Source organism: Puntigrus tetrazona, chromosome 4 (genome assembly GCF_018831695.1).
Source record: "Puntigrus tetrazona isolate hp1 chromosome 4, ASM1883169v1, whole genome shotgun sequence".
Lineage (NCBI taxonomy): Eukaryota > Metazoa > Chordata > Actinopteri > Cypriniformes > Cyprinidae > Puntigrus > Puntigrus tetrazona.
In genome coordinates, this window is record NC_056702.1 from 1,830,749 (window position 1) to 1,838,198 (window position 7,450).

The following is a 7,450-nucleotide window of genomic DNA, read 5'->3' on the forward strand; positions in this document are numbered from 1 at the left end:
ATAAAGGAATAGATGCCAGGGAGGGAGGGTGGAAGCAGAGAGCGATAGAGAGAGGGAGAGTGTGTCCCTGCCAGAACTCACGTAGACCCACAGCTGCAGAGCTTTTCTGATCCCAGTGCCTCCCTTCGCCCCTCCGTCACACTCTCAGCGTTGTGTGTGTGTGTGTGTGAAAGAGAAAGCTCTCCTTTATTTGTAGGTCAAGCTGTTTAAATAACCTGATTGTCTGGTTGGCACCGCACAAACTTTGCAATCAACATATGCAAGAGCGTACGGCCAGCATGTGCTGCTTTTTATAGCTAGTTAATATACGCACAAGCTCAGAATAGACATCTATGACATGCATACGTGTAGAGCGGTGTCTTGTATGACATCAGCCCATCTCCAGCACGCTTTTTTGATCAATGCCTAATTCTGATTGGTTGCTGCTTTTCTCTTTTCATGACTGCATTACTGTGATTGGTCACCGGTTTGCTTTGTTGATGAATCGGCTTTAATTTGATTGGCTGCTGTTTTAAAAGCTTTAGATTTACATCGAAATGTAATTTCCAGTCATTACTGCTGAATAATCCTCAAAACGGACCCTGACGCCATGTAGAAGGATCTCGTCTGTATATGAGCCTGCTTGAACAGGGCATTTGGACGCTGGTCATGGCATTAGAACATTCTGTGATCATCAGCACACTGGTGTGGTCTACTGCCATCATACACAGAAATATGAAACATGGCAAAGCACGCTGCCAGTGCAGTAAAACGTGGCTGAGAAAGTTCACACTCACTCGTGTTCAAGCATTGTAAGGGCATCTGCTAACTGAGTAAACAAAACCAAATTTAACAGCAGCATAAACTTCTGATATTTGAAAGCATGCACTGACTCAAAGAGGAGGCTATTTTTAGCCTGGATGGTAATTTCAAGGTTTCCTAAGGAGAGCCGTCTAACATCACGCTGGCAGTCGGTGCTACCAGCTGGCTGTCTGGGAGCCGGTGATCCTGACTCTGATAGGCTCCTACAGCAGAGGGGCATCTGATTACACATTGTCTGTGAGAAGAGAAGATTCATTCAGACACCTGTAATTGACTGAATCGGAGACTTTCACTCGTTAAAAAGTCAAAGCAATTCTTCATGTACAGTAACTTCGAAAAGCAAAAAGAACCAATTATACATACATGGGTAGCTGAGGTATTAATGTGTCCCGTGGTGTGGAAGAAAAGAAACACTCTAACTTTAAAGATAAACCTCTGCTGTTTGCAACTCTTAGAATGAAGATACATTTCCCCATGTTATTGGTGTGTTTTTTTGCTGTTACACCATAGGACACAGTCCAATTTTTATTTGTCAACTACCCACATACATAGAAGCCTCTTACGTTTGCCAAGGCTGCATTTATTTGATCGTAAACGGTATTATTGTAACATATTATTGCAATTTAAAATGACCGTAAATGTAAAAATTGAATTTATTCCTTTGATGGCAGTATTCAGCAGTCTCTATTTCAGTCTTCGATATCACATGACCCTTCATACACCTTGATTTTTGGTCCTCAGTAAACAGTTCCTCTCATCATCAATGTTAAAAACTGTTTTTGCTCTTTTTATATTAAATGAGATAAAGTTTAAAGTTAGGTAACACTTACTAAACTAACAAATTATGCTAAGTATTGTACTTTGATTTGAGATATTATATACCGCCTTGATCCTTAACCACTGTTTACCGCATCCAGTGTTTAATAAACCTGATATGAAGTAACATGTCATTGAATTTTAAGGGATTTAATTATCACCTGTGAACAGAAAGTGTGAGAAACTCTGCTTACAGTAAGCCGGTACATATTCGGTGTTACATTTCTCTCAGACAGAAGATTTTCTGAATGAATCTGCAGGCTGTGTCGACCCAGCTTTGCTGTGTTTCTCTCTGCAGCTGGTTCCCATAGCGACAGCAGACATGGCAAGCTGCACGTTGCCACGCCGCTCGGCTCAGCCAGCCACTGAAGGCACAGAGCCAGACAGTCAGCTGACTAGAGAGAGAGAGTCAGTCTATGAAAGGATATGGCTGAGAGTTGTAAAGCGGCCGGGTGAGAAGGAGAGAAAGAGTGAACGAAGGACTTTGTAAGGACGTGATATGCAGTCTGAGGCCAAAAAGAAGAAATGGAGTTGAATTGAAAGAAAGAAACTGAGAGGGGGACTTTGAAAGGGTGTGGAAAAAGAGAGTCAGAGTTCATACAGTGAACATAATGACAGTATTTTTGTCCAACATTTAGCAGATCCAGTGAGACAAAAATGACGATGATGAATATCTATATAACCTCTACAGCTCGGAAATTATTCCAATTAAAACTATTTAAAACTTAATTTTAGTTGCTTATTCGCATGCATACTACTAGAATACCAGCCATTTATTAGCAAAGCAAAGGAAAGCTTTCTTTATCTAACCTAAAGTCTTGAGGTAATGGTCACATTCATGCAGAACTTCGTGGAAAAATATGGATTTGATTTTGGATTCAGACATGGCAAAACGCTGATAGTATTATTAGTGTCGGCTGCAAATTCAGAATTGTATTATTTAATAATAAGCATCTGCGGGGCGTGTAGAACTTTCTGAATAATTAGCGTTCCAATTCTACGGCATTTTGGCAGGTGTTCGCAAATTCTGTTTAGAGGGAAAGCTCACCCAAAATGGATTCTGTCATCATTTACTCACTTTTCAGATTATTCCAAAGTGATGAAGAATGCTGGTAAACAAACAGTCAAAAGCTGACCTCCACAGTGTGGGGAAAATACTATGGATATACTTTCATTCTTCGAAATATCTTCTATGTTCAGCAGAAGAAAGAAATGAATGCTAATCTGGAACGGTTTGTAGTAACGTTGCTCCAGATGATCCTCAAACAAGATAGACACCCTCCAAAATGGGGTGAGAAGAATATTTCACATTTGCTGTAAAAACGAAACTGGTTAAAATGTCCGTTCCGTCCAGAATTCCACCTACCCACCAATTCTGAAATATTCTGTCCCAATCCCTCAGAAATTCTCAGAGATACCAGAAAACCCACATCTGTGACTCCAATATGACTACCGGCATGATATATGTATGTAGTCTGGGCTTATGTGTGTGTGACTCAAGCGTTTGATTAATAGCTGCTGTCAGAGTATAAGTCATCACAGTTGCACTGAATTACGGCTAATAACTGTGAACAATGTGTATCTACCACTCCTCGCTTACACTTCAGAAGTTATAGAAATAGGAAACACAACCTCCTTTGTCTTCAGCGAACGTGCGCGCTGTATGTCAACACCCACGCCGGGATGACAGCTTTTGGCTTGTTTGCTTGTTTAATATAAATGTTTATGTTGGAAAATTGGAGAATCTGCTCAGGATCTCCTAGTGCCAGGAAAACCTGCCGGAGAAGGGAGTGGTTGAAGGCATTAATCTTATAAATGTTTATACTCAACTCTTTCAGGTCCCGTCTTGCAAAAACCTACTGTAAATATGAATTATTTGCCCATTGTTGGCTATCGTGGCCACGTGAGAAAGAGGGTGTGAGGGTGGGTTTCTAATGCCGCTCAAACAGCCAGTGATCATTTTTATCGTCTGTAATATGCGAACTGTAAAGGTGAAAGGATGTTCTGTAAAGGCCAGTATCTGCTGACTGGTTTGGCTGTTCTATGAATAACCCACTGTCCACTATGTCCTGCACAATTCTGCCTTTTTAAAACCTCGACACAACACTCTCGCTGTCCCTGTGACCTCAGCAGATGACACACACCTGTCAAACTCAAGTGTTAAAGTCGAGCAGCACATGATCTACATCAGAGGAATTCTGCACTCTAATCGCTCGGGGACGTGCAGGTCAAGGTTGCAGAGAGCGACGGCGAGCCACTCTTCACGTCTGTTTCTGAACGTGTAAACCTGTCAGGTTAGGCCAGTTCTAAAACTTTCCCAAGGCCGTTTTTACGCGTGGGATACAAGTACGGCTAAACGCTGAGAGAGTACTTTTGGTCTCATTGGTAGCTGTAAAAGCATGATTAAATTAGCTGAAGTGAAAGTCAAAAATTTGAAATGGTACCCGAAATATGGCAGATAGAAAATATATAACATAAATATATTGAACTATTTTTTAAAAATCTATTAATTGAAATTCTAGACAAAATAAAGTAAAAAATTTGAAATTTGTTGAAAGTTGAAGCACTAAAATTGCAAACAGGAAATGAAATGAGATTAAAAGTAATTAAAATGAATTACATGCACTCTTTCATTAAAAAATAACTTGTCCTTGTGTCGTTCCAAATCCTTATGACTTTATGTCCTCTAAGCAGCGCGAAAGGCAAATTTCCGAAGAATATCCTTGGCACATGTAGGTTAAATGTATGCATCTGGCAGACATTCGAAGTACATATTTCCATCAGTATGTTTCCGTGGGAATCAGACCCATTAGCACGTGCTTTGTTCTCCAGATTAAGAGCTTTTTGTTACAACTTCCTACAATGAAACTACAATGAAAGTGAATGATGACTCCAAAAAGTCAAACTCCAAAATGGCAAAAAAGAACCATAAAAGTATAATAAAAAAGAGAAATGTTCGAGCCTCTCTTTTCCATATGAAAGCAAAAGAGATGCTGTTGAGCTCCAGAAAAGCACTCTAAAAGTATAGAAGTCCTACGTTATATATTTCCTTTATGTCATGTTTTAAGCTTGAGGAACAGACACACTCGTGCTGCTCAGTGTTCAGATCTCATTTGCATTCTTGTGCATTCCATAAAACTTTCCGACAGCCTCATTTACATTCATTGTAATAAAATCAGCAGTGTGAAGATGAATTGCATTTACATTTTATAATGCGAAAGAATTACATTCTGTGTTCCAAAAAAGAATGAAAAAAAGCGCAAGATTTTTCATTTTTGTCTGAGCTGTCTCTTTAAACCTGCTATCTGTTGTGACTTTTGCTCTAGAGAGCTTCTGGTGGAGGTAAGTAAACACGCGTGCTGTTTCCTACATACATATTCAATCTGCATATATATTATATACTCGTAAGCGAATGTGTACACCGAAGGAAAGAGAGAGACGTCTTGTTTAAGTTTAAACATCTAGACATTTTTAAACACTCGCATGCCGAGCCTTAAAGTGGTTGGGAATCGACTGCAACTTCTTTGCTTAAGAAACCTTCGACGTTTCTCACTGACCCATTTTTATAGCCCTGTTTGAATAAGTTTGCAAGGTGACTTTGAGCCAGACATTGTTTCAAATGTTTCTCGGTGGAGGTCCAGAATCACAGGGGATCAAACAGACCCTCCACGTCAACCTTCAGCCTCTGAGGGACAACAGCAGCGGGGAAATACACTAAATATTAACCAGCGAGAGAAAGAGTTCTTACATAAGCGTGTGCATGTCACTGAGTTAGTTGGAGGTTAATGTATTACCTATTTCGCTTCACATCACTCTTCTCCTCTAGTGAACATCCAGACCGTCCATCTGGTTTCTGTCAAGGAGAGGGAGGCCATTGGCCGTCTCATTTCACATGAATTGTCCCGAGAGTTAGTGTGACAAAGTTGGATTTAACAGCTAATATATTTTTGTAATGTTAAATAACTTCCAGGTGGAGTTTAGTGTAGATTTCCAGAGTGCAGTCTATGTGATTCTGCTGACGGTGTGTGTCCTGTGACTGTGTCCCAGCATCCTTCCTGCTTTATAGAGGACATCTGCACAGGGGACAGTTTGGCTGACTGGACCGGCTGGTGCACCTGGGATGACAAGGCTTCAGGAATTAATAACTTCCTGTGCAAAAAGCAGTTTTGAACCCAAAAAAATAAAAACCTTTTGTCAAAGTTAGAGTGGTTTGAGGTTCAACACAAGCTCGGGTCTATCAATAGCACGCAAGCTGTCAGTTACCGCAAATAATACATTTTGAGTCTTCACTATGCAATTTTTAACTCCTGTCATGACCACGTAAAGCCATTAGACCTGGTAAATGTTACAGAAAAAGTGGCTTGAAATCAAAATCAATCAAATACTGTCACAAAAGTGAAAGTAAACACATTAATAATGCTAAAAAAGTGCTTCCAATCATTTTTAATGGTAATTATTAACTATGACTTCCCTCAATAAATTCTTAATTTGCTGCTTAATAATAGTTATTAAGGTAGTTGTTCAATTTAGGTATTAGATAGAATAAGGTCATGTAGAATAAGGCATTGATATGTGCATAATTAGCACTAATAAACGACTAATAGCATGCTAATAAGCAACTAGGTGTAACTGTAAAATAGTTTTTTAATTTCTATGCATCAAAATATCAGTTTTTAAAAAAATATGAAGTAGCACTATTTTCAACATTAATATTACTAATTATTAATATTAATTATTGATTATTACTTTTTGATTAAATAAATGCAGATCAAAAGAAGCTTCTTTCATAAACTTTTGAAAGATATGTTTTCACATTACCAGACATTATACACCTAGAACAGTATGAACACTTGAAAGTAAACTAATTTACCGCTCAAAAATACATTTTTGTATGGAAGAATTAACACAGACAACAAAATACAACAACTTTTCTGTTGTTAACGCCTCTGGATAGCCTTGACCTTTAGACTACTATTATTATTATTATTATTAAGTGCATTTCTATAAACATCATTTGTTTTTGTTCTTGCCACAAACTGAGAGACAAGCTAACTTTTTTGATCTTTTGTAATCGGCAATTTCTGTATATTTTACTTTATAAGCAAACCTCACACATTCCCGAAAGTAGCTCACAGGATGTTTCTGAGGAAAACCGGCTAATCGGAATAAGCAAAAGCTCAAAGTTTAGTTTTTTTTGTGGGCATTTTTTTGGCACCTTGCCACAGGAGGGCGATGTTACATTGTCAGAGACCCATCCCTGAAGACAGCGGGACATCTTTACGTTGCCTTCTCAAAGCCCCGATGATGGTTTCCTAGTCTTTGTGCCAGAGTGTTGGCATGAGATCAGCTGAGCACAACCTCATCAACTGCATCGGATCAGGTCTTATCAGCGCGGTTAAGTTGTCCGTTAGCATTAAATGCAAACTTAAACTGCAGTGATATCTAGACCACTCATTGGTGTGTTACTACATTATCACATTACTGTATTGATTTTAAGATAGTCACACGCAGTTCCTAGAAACTCCAGGGGTGCTGCTGTCCATCGTCCTTGCTATGTTTAGGCCACTGTAGGTCATCAACCGAAGGGGGAGGGTTTGTTAAAATGGGACATTAGTATACGTGACGATCAGAAAGATCTGAGCATACACGGATACCCTTGCCAGCCTACACCCCAGCCAACTGGAGGTCAGATGCCAAGCTGTCCAATCATCGCCGGTGTATCTGTAGCATAACATTCAGTAGCGTTTGCTAAGGCAAACATCACTGTTATTCCTCAAACTACTAGGTTTACGCTTTCGGCAGAATTGGTTCTGGCAAGGTTCTCCCCAAGTTA